Raw genomic sequence first — 19156 nt, forward strand, 5'->3', positions numbered from 1 at the left:
GTTCACTCACACCTCATTTAGATTCTTTTACAAAGCCATCCCAGAACCTTCCTCCACCAAAACCTCATCACAATGTCTTAAGGACAGTAGTGAGGAGCCTGTCCCTTGGATATGCCTGCTCATCTGCTTTGGCCTGTCAAGGGCATGGCAGGCTGAGAGGATGTGTTTTGTGGCTGGGAGGGAAGCGTGGGCTGCTGGGAACTGAGCAGTGAGGGAGCTCTCATCACTGATTTGTTGTCAGACTCCATTCTCTGACCTCCATCCGTCTGTCCATCCATGCAGCTATCTAGTCTGCAGCTCAGAAGCTGCGGGGGGAACCTGTAGTGGACGAGGGTGGTGAAGCTTCAGGTTTCTGTTAGTCAGAGACTGAATTTAGTTATTTTTATTGTTTGACCAATTTTAGGACAAAACACACACAACATCAAGTATTCACTGCTTTAATGCCACATCTGTTTCTTCAAAGTATAAAATCAAGGCAATTGCTTCCAGGGCACAACTTTTAGATTGTGCTGTGTACGTTTGTTATGTTGTGTTTAATCACTTTCATTTTCTCAAAACACGACGAACAGTAAGAATTAGCTTGTTTTCTAATCCATTAACAATGAATTATTATGTTTTTAAACATTCAGATTTCAAAGTCTGAATGATTTGGCGCTATATAAATATAACATATTACTAAATAGATGTGACTAAAACATTATGACAAAGCACCCTTGAACAAAAGATAACTTTTCAACTACTTTGGTAAAGATATTTCCAAATCACTGTGATTAGTTTGAGTTTAGTGTTGAACGTTCCCAGATTAATTCACTACTTCCCGCTAAAGTGAGTGAGCTGCAGAGTTGTGATGCCTTTTTTTTTCACCCACACACAGCAGCTGCACGTGGGTCTTTTTCCTATTCATGAATTTGTATGTTAGGTCATGTTCAAACAGCTGGCTATGATAGCCAAAGTGAAACAACACAGTAACCTTAAATGGCCAAGTAAGGCTACACTGAAAAAAAAGTTCTTTCAATTTACTTGAATTTATTGTGTACATCGGTCCCACATAATATGAATAAGTATGACTGACTTAATTTTCCACTTTCCCTCAAGTAATTAATGCTTGCCAAATCAAAGTATTTTATTTACATCAGATTACTTTAAAAAATCATGTTTGATGTACTAATATTAATCTGTTATCATAATATCAATGTATTGCATAATGTCAATATATTTTAATGTTTAACACCAACTTATTTTTATTTGCCAGTGGTACGCAATGATATTATGTAATGTAAACACATTGCAATTATGTTCCTGCAACACAAATTATGGCTTTAAATCCTACTTCATTTTTTCAATTGAAATATTAACTGATCATTATTGACAAAAAAGGCAAAGACTGTGAGTGCTACTGAACAGTTCACCTTTATTAAACTGTAACAGCAGTGAAAGCAGCAATTCTGCCATGAACAAGTCCAAAATCACATCCATATAAACTTGTTAACACATTTTTAAAGATAGCCTGCAGAAATAGCTAGAAGAAAGAGTTAGTTTGAGAATATATTTGCAAATATTTCACAAAAAACTGACCTTAGCAGCAAATAAAAGAAAGTGCTTATAGATGATCCTGTCATCTCTTACATATAACATTTGTATTAATTACACAATTGAAAATGTAAACTAAATTAAGACTACCTGAAAAAAAGCAACACGCTTTTATGAATAAACAGATTTACACAAATATAACTTGTGTGTTATTTGACAACAGTTTCAGCTTCTGTACAAGTATTTACCTGTACAAGATTTCAAATAAGTTAAGCCTTAAATGACATTGTTACATAACTAATACCAAACACCTACATGAATTTTAAATTTCATTTTAAACATGTAAGCAGGACATTAAGGTTGACTTAGAACATATTGCTAAAAATCGTCAGTAAAAATTTCTTACAACATGATACCAAAAGGAAAAATCATCCTGCATTGCAGTCACATGAGGGGAAAGCAATAAAAACATAAGCAGTATAACGTTACTGAAAACAAAATGAAAAACTGCAAAGAATTGCAGAAGTGCAGTCTTTGACTTCTCAATGAAACAGATGGTTTTTGAAAGCAAGAACTTTAGAGAGTTTAGCTCCATCCAGTTCCATGAAAACCTTCTGGAAAACGTCAAAGTTGTAGCGAAGGTCCGCAGGGTAGGCAAGGTTTAATGCATACATTAGTCCAAATAGCATTATCACAGCAAATGCTACATTATCCAAAGTCTTCGTCACCCTGATGCCTGCAAGGACCACTCTTGTTCATCTGCTGAAGCTTGCTCTTTAAGAAGATAAATTCAAACAGTGGTGTCTTCAACAGTCTCACTGATGGCACGTTCTTCCATGCCCTGTAAAAAAGAAGCCATGTTAGTCATTTCATGCCAAGTAAGTAATATGACACTGTGGAAAGTCCGAAAAAAAAAGAAAAAAAAAAAGAAAAGAAAAAGACAAGTACATACCACATACTCCCGGATAAGCATGCCAGGGTCTTCACCCATGTAGATACACACTCCCTTGACACACTCAGCATCAACATCTTCACACTGAAATGAAATGTATGTAATTAGCATCTTCATTCAGCCCCTGTCCTTCATTTAAGTTTTAATAGTGTACTTTACATGAATGTTTTTAAAGTAAAGGCACACAAATTAATAATAGGTTTACTGGCAATTAATAATAAGTTGACAAAGTGAAGGTTAAAAAAAGAACCAGATGTAAAAATACAAAATGAGAGAATTTATCATGGAAACATTTGAAATCTTCCACAATTATAAAGTTTCATCCAAAGAGGATTATGGGTGGCTGTAGCTAAGGTGGCAGAGCAGGTCAGCCACTAATCAGAAGGTCGGTAGTTTGCCTCCTGGCTGCATACCAAATATCCTTGGGCAAGATACTAACCCCGTGTTTGCCTACTGGTGGTGGTCAGAGGGCCCGGTGGCGCCTCTGTCAGTGTGCACCAGGGCAGCTGTGGCTACAATGTAGCTTGCCATCGCCAGTGTGTGTGAATGGGTGAATGACTGAATGTAGTGTGAAGCGCTATACGAATGCAGGCCATTTACCATGTTAAGTGAATGTTCAGGATTTATCACTTACATTATCCATTTATGCCACAATTCTTTTCAGTATTAGTCCAAGCTCTCCTCTTCTGTTGACCAACTTCACCAGGTTGTCCAAGTGGAGAGCCAGCTGAGCCAGGAACTTTGTTTAAGGGGGGATGGTGGCAATTCTCTTAAACTCAGCGTTGATCTGAAAACATGAGCACAGAGGAATGAGCTTCAAAGGTTTAATACCTGGAAGAAGGCTCCAATCACTCATGCTGAAGAAATGGGCTGTCAATGGGCTGTGCCTTAACCATTTTAGGCTAATACCACAAGAACACCGTGTATGAGGCAAACCTTACCTCATGGAAATCAAATAGAGCAGGCCATCTTGCCATGAAAGCCTCCACCATTGGTGCATCACGAACACCTTCATGTCTTCTGTATGAAAAAGTCTTTTCCATCTTGAGTTTCACCAACTCTGTTACTCTTTTTTATGTCCATGTTGTGGGCTTTGACATGTCAATAGCTTTAAGAGTCCCTTTGTCTGCTACTTCTGAAACTGAGGTAAGGTTAAGAAACTCATTCCCAAACAAAGAATCCATAAACTGAAGTCTGAAACTGCCCTGAAGACAACACTGTCTCTTGACTTCAACGATGAGATCCTCAGTTGATTCAGGCGCTCCATTAGAGAGTGAGCCTTCGACAGGTTCCGTCAGCCAAAACAGTCTTTAGGACCATAGGACTCCCCATAGGACTCTGTAGGAAAAAAAGAATTACATATCAGACATTCAGAAAGCACGGTGGTTAGCACTGTTGCCGCACAGCAAGAAGGTCCTGAGTTCAATTCCAACATCAGGCCGGGGTCTTTCTGTGTGGAGTTTGCATGTTCTCCCCGTGTTTGCGTGGGTTCTCTCCGGGTACTCCGGCTTCCTCCCACTGTCCAAAGACATGCAGCTTGTGGGGATAGGTTAATTGGATAATCCAAATTGTCACTAGGTGTGAATGTGCGAATGAATGTGAGTGCAAATGGTTGTTTGTCCCTGTGTGTTAGCCCTGCGACAGACTGGCGACCTGTCCAGGGTGTACCCTGCCTCTCGCCCTATGACAGCTGGGATAGGCTCCAGCGCCCCCCGCGACCCTGAAAAGGATAAGCGGAAGCGAATGGATGGATGGATGGACATTCAGAAAGAATCATTTCAGTTTAGTTTTCATAAAGCTATCCATACCCAATAGTCAAAGTTATAAAGATCAGACATAAAAAAAGAAGAATTTATCTAATGAAATACATGCGACTGAACCTATTACACTTATATGAACACCTTTTATTTCTATATGCCTTTTTAAAGTCACAATGTGGACTGATCCAATCTCATAGTCAACCAATGGATAAGTATTAAGGAGTTCACAGAGCGAAGCGAGAGTGAATATTCTTGTGGATACTGGGCGGAGCTCAAAAGCTCTGTCGTGCTCTCTGTACCAGCCACCAAGCTCTCTGACAATGTAGAATATGCTGTGGTACAATGCAGATATGGTTTTTCAGTATTCTGGCAATCCACCTGCGGCCAGTACCATTCCATTTCTATAAGTTATACTCTTTATGTCACACACTGTGCAAGGTTGACCTCTAGAATGTCAGGGAATATGTACCTAATGACTTAAGCTATCTCCTCTTTAAGCAAATCCACTAGAAAGGCCGATACAGCTGAGACCTCTAATTCAGACTTGCCGAGAAATGGGGAGTTTAGATTATAAGCTATCATCATCTGATGTTTTGACTTCTGTAATCATAAAGGTAACAATTTCACCATCACAAAAAACATTAATTTTAATTGAAAAACGGTATTCCAGTCCAGAAGAGCATCAATGGTTTCTTTAAAGTACCAATCTTTCCCTCATTTATACATAATGTTTTGAGAAGCAGCTCACATATGTTCTACACAAAGTAGAAAAAAAAAAGGGGGGGGGATCCTAATTTTTGTTAGGACGATGTTGGAAAATTCACAATACATCACTTAATAAGACATAGTCTGTTGAACAAACTTATCTCCTTGTAGATATCTGCTGTATTATTTGGGCATGACCGATAGAATAGTCAAGTAAGTGACACTTCATCTAAAACAATGACTAAATGGAAAGATGACTTGGCATTTATGGGCACAGGTTCTTAAACCCACGTCTAAGGTGGCAGGATCCTTATTATAACTTGAGTGCGTGTCAGCAGCAAGAATTAAGGTATAGCATTGTGGGGCTCCCAGCTTCTTAAACTCTGACGGTTACAGCCAGACTAATTAGCCAATGTAGCCATAATAACTAGCACCAGTAACACAAACACTATTGTGCTCTCTCAGTGACGTTTTAACTTGCTAAGCCATCAAAAACGTCAGTGCTCTCTGTCACATGCATAAATTCCATATCTGACCGACAACAGCTGCTTTCTCCCGACTATGTGCAATTTGTTACTATTTTTCAGCTTTAGCCACAAAGCTAATACTAGTGATGGCCCGCTTGAAGCTGACGCTCCGGTAGTGATGGCCCGCTTGAAGCTGACGCTCCGGTAGTGATGGGTCGTTCGCGAACGAAATGGCTCTTAGAGCCGACTCTTTGACGTGAACGACGCGAGCCGGCTCCTTATCGCGAGCCGTCACGTGGGTTTTTTTTTTTTTTCTTTCTCTCACTCTCTCTCTCTCGCACTTTTTTTCCGCCTCACTCTGCACGCAAGCCTTGTGCTTTACGCTGGGCGGAGGGGGGGGCGGTAGTTACACTCAGTAGCACAGGAACAGAGCCAGAGAGAGAGAAAGAGAGGCAGGGACAACAACATTAGAAAGGTATAGTAATCATCCACAACTATTTTCAGTTGCAGATGATAAAGGATTGAGAAAGTTTATTCATGCAGGTCCATATGACAGAGAATATGCATGTTCTTTTAGTTTTCATATTATAATTTATATTTAATTGTGTTGTGGTTTGCAGTGTTTTGTGTTCTTTTCACTTTAAATTTGTGAAAGGAAAAAGCTGAAAATTTAAATAGTTAAAACTTGAAATGTGAATAGTTGATTTTTGTATTATATGATTTATTTATTACATTTTATGTGGAGTGAATAAATAAAAGTATATTTACGGTGGCCCCTAGAGACAAAGCACATACAAACTTCAAATCACGTACGAACTCTGAAGCATATACAAACTCCAAAACACGTAAAAACACGTACAAACTCCAAAACACGTAAAAACTCCAAAACACGTAAAAACACGTACAAACTCCGAAGCACGTAAAAACTCAGAAGCATATAAAAACTCAAAACACGTACAAAAGACAACAGAAGTGCTCCAGGATGCTGGGCGCAGTGTTGAGCCTTTGTTATCTTGTGGCTACACAAGCCAGCAAGTACCAACGACCGGATTTGGTGTGTGGTAATAACAGGTAAATGAACTTTTTTTTAAAATTATTTGAATATATATATGAGTGCCTGTGTATAAATACACAAACAATACACACATGCTTTCAATTGTGTAATTTAAGTGATCTAGTAGCTCGGCTTTGGAAGTTCAGTTCATGCTAGAAATGTGTTTTGGAGTTTGTACGTGTTTTGTCTCTAGGGGCCACCGCATATATTTATATATAAACATATATAAATAAAACCACTTGTTTTTATGTTAGTAATTCCTTTTGTGCATAATTTTATATTATTGTTAATAATAAATTAATTAAAGCAACAAAACAACCTGAAGAGCCGGTTCGGAGCCGAAAGAGCCGGCTCTTTTTAGTGAGCCGAACCGAGCCGGAAATCCCATCACTACGCTCCGGAGCGTGTGTCGAAAAAAACAACACACTGGTTCAGAAGCACTGTGTCGAGGCTTGCTTCGTTTGGCAAAAGTCACGTGACCAGTGACGTCCGAAGCTTCATTACGCACGTAACTGCTTCGGTACCTGATTCAAACGGATATAAGGAAGTGAATCATCCACGGGATTCGTGGAGTGTGTTGATGGTGACAGATAGCGACGAGGTGATCATTCCACTGACAGATATGGAGCCAGCGAGGAAGAGAGGACGTTCTGGCGTGTGGGAATATTTTGAGTTGATTTTGCTCAATTCATTTTATCTGCCGAAGTGAAAAACTTGAAATGTCCAAAATCATGTTTTCATAATGTAAATATCATTACAGCATATGACTTTAGGAACACTTCCATGTGAATTAAAGCTAATGAAGACTACAAAAATGTATTTGACACTATACGTACATTACATTGCTACAGTTTAGAAAATCATTTTGTTTATTGTTTTTAGGTGATAGTCTGCAGGACCCAGGAATACCTGCATATCTACCAGCTTGCAGTGTAGTTCCTGCACTCCACAGCCTCTTTTGTTCCATGCAAGTGGATTTTCTCCAGGGCAGGAGAAACTATTTCTAAGAAAAGAAACAGACTCAGCCAGCGCACAGTAACACTAATCCTCTTTTTAACTGTAAATAACAAAAGGGCTACCTGACATAGATCATGTTTTTACTTTGCAAGTTCTTGATTAGGGGTGGGTTTTGATTATCGCTTTTCTGATTACAATCCATGCTAAATTGAATAAAGTGATATTGATTCATTAAAATCCCGTGTCGATTTGTAAATTAACGTTATCATGCCTGAAACGCCAACATCTCAGGTTAAACCTCACAACATGTCGTCAAACACCATACAGCTAAAACAGTAACTGGGAGCAGGTTTACGGATTCTGCATACAAACGTGAACACAGAGCGCGGACCCGACGCGTCAGAATCAGATTTTGGTGTGTCGTCGGGTCCGCGCTGTGTTTGCCTCTTTTTTTTTCGCTGGCTTCTGCAGCTGCAGGTTTCATAACTCTCTGTTTACATCTCTAATTAAGTCTCACATGTGTCAGCTTTCTTTTAATAGATACGAAATTATGGATATATACTGATACATGACCAGAATTGTAATATTTCTGACTGAGGCAAAACTTTCCAGATTCCAATCAAATTGAATCGGATCCTGTATCGAATCAAAATGATTCTACAAATCAGTGACGATGCAGCCGTACTCAGCCCCCTAAGCATTTTCCCTTTCCAGTTCACAATCAATCCCACCCCTAGGTCAAAAATATGTATAGGACAATTGGCCTAATCTAATATTTTGTATGAACCTGTCCAGCTGTCCAGTGATTAAACGACAAGTAGATGGAGGCAGGACTTCACAGCAGGGGCATACTCCATAATGTGCTGTGCATTCTCATATGTATATTATATATATATTGCTCACTTATTGTATTTACCAACATCAAGGAGTTATGAGCAAAGAAAGGCCACACCATAGTGCATGTTTAAATAGGGAAAGTTTATTGATCAAAATGTATTACGCAGATACGCATTACATTTTTTTCAGGCCCCCAATCGAGAAAACAAAACCAATTACATGTTCAAAGCAACGGAACGGTGGCCCAATATCAGAGAGAACTCCACTCTTGAGTGAGCAGTGATAATTGAGCAGTCCGTTTTATTTTGCAGATTCAAGCTGCTCTTCAAAATTTTCACCACCAGATGTCACCGGAGAGGACTGTGTTGAAAAGCTTCGAGTAATGAACCGTTTTTCAATACAAGCTTCAGTGCTTCGGAAAGCTTCATTTGGCCATCACTAGCTAATACCAACTTTAGCTAGCACTGTAAAAACAACATGTAGATGCATTACAGATTACTTTTTATATAGCATGCACTGCAACAATTCTGTGAAAACGTACCAAACTAAAACAAATGTATTTAAATTACTTACCTTCTCACTATGCCTGACTCAGTGCCAAAGGTTGCATGTGGCTAAACAATCTTCCAGAATCTGGCGGTCAATTGCGCTCTCCTTAAATTATGTTGTTGTCTTATTGGATAAGACTCTAGGTCGTATTATCCAATCATATTTAGTTGTTGTCTTTGAATATATTGCATCATTTCCGGTTGTGGTCAAACATGATTACAATGGTTTTAGTATTCTAATTTAGTCACTTTAAATCAATGCAAGAAAAATGAGTAGTCTCAGTATTGTTTATAATCAAGTAAATGGTACTTTATTTAATCATGTAAATAAGAGAAACATGAAAAGCTTGTGTAGCATTAACTAAATTCATTTGTGCAAATTCAAAAGCCTGCCAATTCCCGTTTTTTCAGTGTAGTTTCAAAAGTGAACAAGTCTCCAGCTTTACAGCAGAGCTGAACATGGAGCCCACATCTTTTGGATTTTGACTACTTTTCTTTTTCACCGTCACTGTAAAGTGGTGATTTTTTAAAATATAATTTACCAGATTAAACTGTATTAAGCCTAAATTCTGCATTTTTAAGTGTAATTGCAGTGTTATCATGTTCTGTGTTTGATTGGACGTAAAGATGTCTCATTCAGACTTTCTATCTAGCATTCACACTAAATGACCTGACACACAGAACACGGATCAAACCAGCAACCTTCTGATTACTGGGCTTCCTACACTATCACCTAAGCTACAGACACCACCTGTGTTCCAATCAAAAGTTCACGTTTGTTTGTAGGATTTTTTGTAGAATGGGAGCTTGATTTATGATGTCATCATGATGTCATCATGGATATCTGAGGACGGTTTCCACCACCTGTTTGACTCAATGCCGTGAAGAATTAAAGTACGCAAAAGGAGCTCCTATATTGTTCTAGCAAAGCTTACCTATTAAGACAATCAGGGAGTGTATATTACAATAAAAAGTACAAACATGACAGCTTCTATTTAGCATGACAAAAATGGCTGGGGCAGACATTGTGGTATTTGGGTGCTGTGGAGAATTCACTACAGCAGAGAGATAGATATTGGACTCTGCAACAAAGTCAAACACTGATACGATGTTACTGTAAAAAAAACTAAAACTAAAGATAACAAAAAAAAAACTGCACTCTTTGTCCAGCGAATTATGAGCCAATTAATTGAATGAGTCATTTTCTCCATCGTGCACTGGTGTTACTAAGCAGTGTGCCATCGTTGGGAAAGATCAGTTGATTTAGGGATGTCCGGTGTCTCAGCTAATCCTTTTGAGCTGACCTACTTGCTGACCTGCTAGAAAATGTCCAGTCCTCCTTTATTTCAGGCTACCATGTTAATGATGAACTACTCTTCTAGCAACATTTAACGATCCCGTGAAATGAATTAAACAGTTCATGTTCATACAGACGCACAAACTCACATCTAGTCTAGAGCAGTTGCAGTCTTGCTTCGTTCTTGTGGAGTGTCCTAGAAGAAAAACTATATTTCTTGTGTTTGCTTACTGTTTAGCATTTTGCTACACAAAGCCTCTCTTCTAAATTAGCAAATGCTCATTGAAGTCAATCTATTTATTAAGGATTACTGACGTTACTGGGCCACACTTCTTAATCTCTGAGTTCAGGTGTTTTTACTTCCATTGCCACAGCTGAAAAGTATAAAACCAGCAATTACTCAAACATTTGTTAAAAAAGGGACATTTTAAAGAGCTATCTGATTTTGAGAGTGGTTCCATAATGTAGAAGTGACCAGACTATGATTCAACTACACTATTTATGTATTCAATCAGTAATTTGAAAAGTAAACTATATTACTTCACTACAGCTAAAATTCAGTGAGCTCTTTTAAATGACCTATTCGTTCACAAATGCTTGTCAAGGCAGACTGCATGGATAGATGCTTGACTTTATACAACAACTCAAAAACTATGAGGTGTCACCCAACAGAAGGGTGCTTGTTATTTTCATATTTCCATTCTAAGACCACACGAGTTGCACTGAAGTGACCCTTCCCTCGAAGGTAAAGTCATCCCAGCAAAACATCACCACTGAATCTATCACTGTCAATAATTCAGGGATGCAACATTATTATTTATAAAGTCCAGTTTCTCTCATGAAGGTTCTTACATGGAGTTTCCCATACGTACAGGAACACACTAGTTCCTGCACTGATTAAAAATGAGAACATCAGAGGAGGAGCTCAGGTTGAGCAGTTTGGAGACAAAGTTAAAAAGTCAAGACTGAGATGATCTGAACATGTGCAGAGGACGGTTAGTGGGTACACTGGACGCAGGATGCTGCCAGGCAGGAGGAAAAGAATATTCATGGATAAAGTAAAGAAGACGTGATGGGTTGCAGCACCTGGTACCACGATCACATGCCTGAAAAAACATAAAGACAAAGATGACACTGGAGATGTGGCCTGCTCTGACTGAATCCTCGCAGCTAAGAGGGAGACCAGTGGGAGACAGGAAAACCACAACCCCACAGGGCCTCCTACTGGTATGAACGTGGCAACTGCAAACACCTCATCCAGCTTTGCACAGTTGGTGTGGAGCACCCACAATTTAGTTCTACATGTAACATGACTATAAAGGACTATTCTGTTTACAGGACATTTTATTCACAAAAATAAAAAAAAATTGAAATGAAAAATAATCAAGATTATTCACTAAAAATATTATTATTAAACTATCACACACTAGTGGGCTTCACAGAGTACATACAGAAGGTTGCTGTGACTGGGAGGGATGGGTGAGGTGGAGGCGTCCACTAAAGGGAACAAAGAAGATATCTAAAACACAGAGTGATTACCCACGTAGCCTTTCTTAAGCAAGAACTCAGTGGTGTGGGGTTTTTATTTCACGAGCATGTGCCAAAAGAATCCTTCACTTTGTTCTTTGACTTTTTTCTTAAAGTCTAAATGTGCACACACGTGTACGACACACTTATACCTTCTATAAAATGCCTTGTGTAGATGAGTTGTTCAGCTGTGTTATCTTGTGATACAACATATAGCCTATTTTTTTCTTTTAACCAGCTGCAGCTTTCTGCACCATGTTTTCAGCGTCCGTCTATTTATCACCACACAGCACACTGTGTTTATGTGCTAAAAGAAAAATCATCCTTATCGACATTTCAGCTTTTTCTCAAAGTGGTACTTCAACTTTAATCTTGAAATTTCAACTTTAATCTAAAAAAGATCAATAATATATTTTTCCTTAATGTGGCACTAACAGTAGATTAGCCTGTAATAAAGGACTTTGTTAAGACTCAAACTTGACACATTGGTGCTGTGTGCCAAGACTGAATCAATATCAACAAAAAGTCCACGTAAACAAATGCAAAATTCATACGTGTTCTTTCGACAGTCTGTTCAATCCGTAAATCAAAATGAATAGCACTGTAGATTCTGACTTTACCCAGCGACAGAGAAAGACACCTGTGAAAAAACAATCAATACACTGACTGAAGTGGAATTCAGCAAGCACAGCCCCCCTACTGTACTCCTCAAAGAGCAATAATGCAGCTCTAGTATATTCAAGTCTAGCAGGGGAAGAATTTTCACATTAGCTCCTGAAGGCTAGTTCTGTTCCAGTGCATAAGATTTGGAAAGTAAAAATAGCTTTTCCTTTTGGAAGTGGCTGAGAGACTAAAGACATGTTTGAAATGAGCTCTCAAAGAAGACATTCTACACTTGAGCCCACAGAGTCAATGGGGAGGAACCACAAAGGCTTTATTTAATGTAAAGCAACATAACAAAAGCCAAGGCCTTTATGAAAGACAACATGCCTGAGCTTTTAACTGTTCTGATACAAGGAGACATTCAGGACTTACAAACTCAGGCACGGTGCAGCAGCCACACTGAAATGTGAACTCTCAATTCAGAAACTGTGTCGAATGAAACAAAAATCAACTGTGTGACAATAAATTTTCAAATTGTCATTTGCAATTTAAATTGCATCATCAGTTGATACAAATTAGTAAACTGTGCAGGCTTGAGATCCAAACAAATGTAACCAACCAAGGTGTGAAATAACAGTCTGCAAAAAACACAACACGCCAAAATATTTTCCCTGCTCCATTCTTTTCCTCTGCCTCACTTGCCCCCGCTAAATTCCCAGCATATTGCCGAATGCAATGCACCCTGCAATTACCCATTATCCAATCAAACGGAGTCAACACTTAACCATTTCCACAGCTCTGGGTCCAGCCACTTATCTGTCAGGGTTCTCAGTAGGCTTCAATAGCTGAACAGCATTGCATAATCTTATGGCTTCAAATTCATGCTACCCCAGCAGGGACAGAGGAGAGTTGGCTTTCTGTCTGAGGGGTCGTTGTTGTCAGTCACTGGCGGGGTGATTTCAGTTCTGGTCACTAACAGCAACAGCCCAGCACGCCAAGTACCTTGTCCATTACAATACACAACGCAGGGCTAATCATCTGAAAGGCCTCCAGATAGTGCTTTTTAAGCCCCTCGTAGATAATTCCCTACACATCATCTCTTTTGTTACGCTGTGAAGCTGTCATTTATGACTGTAGACACAACACTAAAACCTCCCCTTTTGTTCTTAAATTCTGTCCTTGGCCTCTCTCCACCCTGTCCTGCTCCTTCATTAAACTGACACAATACTACCCATCCCAACCCCAACCAACTCATACAGTAGGAGATTTTACCAGTGCAAGACTTTATTTTGCAGATCAGCACAGAAATACGCACAAATGTTTTTAAAAAAGCTAAACTTAAAAAGCTACAATATTTAATATCTCTTTTTTAAGAAATCATAGGATTAAGATGATCAGTCAAACTGACTGACAGGCTGACTGCTGAAGGACCGCTGAGAGTTTTTCGTGCCTGTGATTTCACAGCTTTGATACTGGCTCCCTCTAGTGGTTTCAAGACACCACCGCAAGAAAAGAAGGCAAAATAGGATATTTTATCTCCACAACACTGGAGTCTGGCAACACTGGTGCATTTGAAGAAAAATGTTTATTCTCTTTAAAATCCTACGTCAAAACATTTGTTGAACAGCTATAAAGACAAATAGCAACAACAATAATAAAACAATGCAATGTGTAATGAACACAGACTGCGGAACATTTATACACAGAGCTCTATGCTAGTGTGCACACCTGGAGGAAGTTTAATTGGTTTCTCTCCCACCATTTCAGCAGGGTCTTTTCTTCTTTGAACATAAATGTTCACTTCAGCCTTTACTGCTTCTCTTAACGTTACCATGGGATCAAACATAACCAAGACTGATGCTGCTGTCATTGGAAGTGTGCTGCTCTCCAAGAAACTGCCAAAACTTTCTTCTTGGCTTTGGTTGGAGGTGGCGTTCTTCCATATTCTTTCTCCACTCCTGCACTACTCAGTGAACAACAACAAAAGTCCTTTCACATCGGTCAGGTCAGTGTCCCTTTCTCTTCAGACAGTACAGAGCTCATCAGATGATGCAGTTCAGGCTTCATACAAACGAACAAAGTTTACTGCAGCGAGGCTTTCCTTGTTTTATATGGCTCAACAAAACCTGAAACCCCAACTGGAGAAAATGGTTTTAACGACAGTGGTTATCAACTTCCTCTGTTAAGCCGGGGTTTGTGCTTCAGGCTCTGTACGTACTCACATAAACGTGGGTATTTTGTGGGTTATGTGCGTCCTCTTCCACATGACTGGTATGGTTGTGGACCACTCCAGTCAGACACATGACAGCTGATGATAAAGAAAGGTGTGCACAACAAACATTTTTCTGGTGATTTTTTTCAGTGCTGCTGTTAAGGTGACTGTTGCACATTAGAGATCTCAAACTTTAAACGGGATCAGTTTAAACATTAAATGTTACTGTGCCACTGCCCAATGCAGGAGGTGTGGAAATCGCTTTAGTTAGCAGAGTTAGCAAAGTAGTTAGCAAACTAAAATTAATTTTACTGATTAAAGTTTTCTAGTAGCTTAGATTCCAGCAGTTTAAAGACTATTTAGGAACAGATTAGAATCATGTACAACATTTATACATTTTCTTCATCATGAAATTAGTACATGCATATTTAAAACATGCTGAAAATAAAAGATTCAGTAAAAAACAATTTCCTTGTTTATTCCCTTATATTTACATTTTCTGTTCTCGGTTTCATTCTGGTTTGTGTTATTCCATGATTCCCTGTTTATTCCTGCCTCCTCTTTGTTTCCTTGTCTGACTTAAGGCCCCAGTGTACCTGCCGCAATGGCTGCTTTGCTTGCTGCTGCAACCTTGTTTCACAGTCACTTGTATTTTTACACAAATCACAGGAAGCTGCTGCAGTATTCTCCTGAATAATAAGTGTTGCCACAAAAAACAGTACCACACTTTTGCAAATTTCAAACAGTTCCACCGTCTCCCTCTGTACATCTGCATGTCTCTGAGCTTCTATACTGAAATATCATTCAAATGGCGATTAAAAACTGGCACAATCGAACACTTGTGTTTTGAACCCAGCTTCAGCTGGCCATGGCACAACATGCCAGGTTACAAAAAGAATCAAGAGGGACACGATCTGTTGAAGCACCACAAGACTGTTGTGCGTCAAAGAACAACCTGACTGTTCTTTCTAGTATAGTGCGTTTCCCAAATGCAATTTTAGTCTGAGTACCTTTAAGGACTTTAGCTATCACTGCTATGCAGTTGATATTTTAAGCTGCTGATCCTGAATATGAAGTTGGTTGGCTGCCAGTTTAAAGAAGATAAAACACAAGTCCTTGTCTATGCCCCTGACACATGTATGCACCTGATGTAATGAAGGCCATTGGTCCATTTTTGTCTGTCAGGAACCTTGGGGTAACTCTTGACTCTGCATTCACTTTGGAGTGCTGCTACAAGCCTTCTGAGCAGCTATTTCTTTTATTTCTCAGGTTGTAAATTGGATCAACTTTTCCTTGCTGGCCTACCTGTGGGAAAACTTTTCCACAGATACTACAGATGTTCAAAAGCAGTCACAAAGCATTAAAATAAATGCAGGGGTCTAAGAGTATATAATATCTAAGAGTCACATGTGTGTGCATGTGCTGGGTTCATTTTGCCCATGCTGCCGGAGGAGAGGCTGGAGAACTTGGTGCCAGAGCAATTTGTGGCGGGGCTGCCTGGGGACACGGTGCACTGACCCTTGTCTGTAGAGGCGGCTGTGACCCTTGCAGAGGATTATCTGGCAGCCAGGGCTGATTGGACAAAGAGAGCCATCCATCCAGCCAGAGGTGCAGGCTGCCCAAGCCTGTCCCGGCGGAAGAGGGCCCAGTGCCACCGGATTACTATCAAGTTCTCTCCTCTCTGCTCTCCTAGGGATCAGAAGCGTCGGGTGCCGGTCATGATGTATGCTGTGTGGCACACATCACCTCAGTTTGTATGACAGAGAAGACTGTTACAACACATTTTGGGTATGTTAAGTGCAAGGTGTAGTAATATGGCATCAACACCAACATTCCTTCCCAGAAATCCTCCAAGGGGAGAGTGGTCACTGCACAGCAACAATGCTCGTTGTCCCATCAAAAAGTAGCACTGGGGAGGAGAGAGGCCGCTTCTCCAGGTATAGCAGAGCATCTTCACCCGGCTGGAGGAGAACAAAAAAGAGCAAATTCTTCAAGATTTTAAATTAAAGCGCTGCTGTGCATCCAAACAGCTTAAGGCACAAAAAGCGATATCAAGAGTTTACAATGCTCCAACTGATTTACATAAATGTGAAATTTTTAAAAATGTATAAATTCTGAGCAGGAATTTTCTCTATTTTTCAGCCTTTTCATTTTGTCTATTTGTGCTTTTTTCTTTTCTTTTTTAACAACTTTTTTTTCTTTTTTCTTTTTTTTTTACCTCTGTTACAGATTCCAGTTTTTGAAGGCCTTTTTTAAAATCCATTTTTACTGCTTCTTTATGTATCCCAACTGCAATGTGCTTTTGTTCTGCACTGCCTCACTGAAGTTGTTTTTGAATGACAAGTAAGAAAATTAATTAAGGAGTAATTTAATCCCTGCTGAATTGAACTTTGAAGCCACTCTTATAAAGTATGAAAAAGCAAAATAATAATAATAATACAAGTAAATGGAGTGCAGTCACTGGTATTGCTTACAGCTGTTCTCACCTTGAGGATATGAAGGCGAGCCTCACTGACACTTCCCAGCCGCTTTGGTGGTGTAGTTGGTGAAGGAAAAAGAAATGGGAGTGCAGTGAAGAGAGTGACAGTAAAATCCACTGTGGAGAGAGAATTGTCTCTTAATGAAGTAATCTGAACATATCTGATACTTGGATTTAATGTATGAAAAGGCCACTTACCTCCACGTACATCCAAGGGGAGAGGAGGTTATAGAACTGCACCTTCGAACAAAACTCTGCCCATCGACCCTCCATGTGATCTATGTATTTGCAGTTGGAGCCACCAATGATGCGACGCAGTTCATCCATCGCCTATGACAAAATTGTGCTCAGTTAGTCAAGAACTAACTAAACCTATCCAGAGAAAGCAAGGATTTAACTGAAGGTAGTTGAACTTACATTTCCTATGTCTTTGAAGCACAGGTATGCTTCAAATATTTTTCTAGGCCTGTCTTCTTCCCTTGTAACATCAGCATCAATAAAAGCTCGTCTGGCCTCAAACTCCAGGTCCAAAATTTGAGCAATGCCACTTTGGTTGGTTTTTGAATTGGGTTTCCTGTACATGTTGCTCAAGGTTTTGTAATGTCTTGCCTGCATCTTCAGGCTGTCATGGTCTGCTAGGGAAAGCAAAGAGCAATTGCAAGACATGGTGTAACCAGACTTCAGAAAATCCAGATTTTTCTAATCAGTCATTTCTAGTAAGGTTGCATGGTTGTTTTTAAGTATAATATTTATGAGAATTAATGTTTAGGTTAAATATGTTTGAGTAATGAACTGACCCTATATGTCCTGATCATTTCCCTTTGTGTCATTTTCTTATAATGATCATGGATTTATGTTAATTGTTAGTTTGAACAGAATCAAATATTAAAACGAAAGTTTAAGATGCTCGTGAATAAAACTGTGGTGAAAATAAGGTAAAGGTTGTTTACTGTGTATATCGTTCACATCAGTGTGGACAGTGATTATGACCAACTCGAGTTAATGCCAAACCACTATGATTTATGGAATAAACACTTAGAACGGGGTTCATTGCTGCAGCCATATTTTGGAAAGAGCTGTAAGAGGAGCCACAGTCAGACTGAGAGGTAGACAAGGTGGACTTACCAACAACATCATCTGGAGGTGCAGTTGATGGACCTATATCAGCCCTGGGTGCAGAGCATGATGCTGACTTGGATAATAGTGGTAAATCCAGCGTAGTATTGTTTGACGTTGTTGGTACAGTGGAGGGTAGCTGCAATTGGAATTCTTTCTCTGAGGAAAAAACAGAAGATGAACAGAATTTAATAACAGGAAATAGCTAAAAAGTTAAGGAAAATATTCAACACTGTGTAAATCTTGTAAGACACTCTGAACAGAAAACTGAGGGCAGGTGGTCTCTTTGAAGTTTTATATGTCCAAACATCAGTATAGCAGACCAAAGTACACACCTGCATTTGAGTTGTCCTTGCTGAGGTCAACATTGCTCTCAAGAAGTATGGTATAGTCACTTGAACCACTTGCTTCGCCACTTAGGTCACCTTCAGTCCCGTGTCGTCTGAGCCAAAAAGAGTCTTCCTGGGCCTGCCTTGTTGCGGCATGGAGCCCTGCCTCTTCCTTGGAGACTTCATATTTTGGAGTCGTTTGTACAGTTTGGTGTAGATCAGGGGTGGGCAATTCCAGGCCTCGAGGGCTGGTGTCCTGCAGGTTTTAGATCTCACCTTGGGTCAACACACCTGAATCACATGATTAGTTTGTTACCAGGCCTCTGGAGAACTTCGGGACATGTTGAGGAGCTAATTTAGCCATTTAAATCAGGACACATCTAAAACCTGCAGGGACACCGGCCCTCGAGGCCTGGAGTTGCCCACCCCTGGTGTAGATGGTCAGCTGTGGTAAAATAATATATATTTGTACATCCTTTTATTATCTCACTCAATTTTAGATATTGTAGTGGGTAAAGAATGACTTACGTATGGCATGTGTGTGTCAGCATCACGTAACATGGGGTAATAGTCGACAATCTTCTGTGACATTGCTCTCATTTCGAGTTTGGAGGGGTATGTTACTTCTTTCCCCATGGGACTAGCTCGGAGGATTGCAACCATGCTGGTGACTGTGTGCCTTACAAGTCTGCAACAGAGCTCCTTCGACATCTTACAGTCCTTTTCCTTTCCACTGTGGAGCAATGCAAAGTACTGACTGCGCACCATGTCCAACTCTGAATC

At 39.7% G+C, this 19156-nt stretch overlaps 1 protein-coding gene across 2 annotated transcripts in view; it reads right to left on the minus strand.

Moving 5' to 3' along the window:
• Positions 1-1514: 1514 nt before the first annotated feature.
• The window catches only part of LOC309707008 (receptor-type tyrosine-protein phosphatase gamma-like), a 410561-nt gene continuing 392919 nt past the window's right edge, over positions 1515-19156 (minus strand). For both annotated transcript variants that reach the window (XR_014276854.1, XR_014276855.1), the window contains 4 exons: positions 3424-4202; positions 3117-3269; positions 2483-2566; positions 1515-2371 (listed from right to left, as the gene is read on the minus strand). The gene's annotated coding sequence lies outside the window, so the exon portion shown is untranslated. The remainder of the gene's footprint in view (positions 2372-2482; positions 2567-3116; positions 3270-3423; positions 4203-19156) is intronic.

This window comes from Aulonocara stuartgranti (genome assembly GCF_965226115.1).
Source record: "Aulonocara stuartgranti genome assembly, chromosome: 5".
Taxonomy (NCBI): domain Eukaryota; kingdom Metazoa; phylum Chordata; class Actinopteri; order Cichliformes; family Cichlidae; genus Aulonocara; species Aulonocara stuartgranti.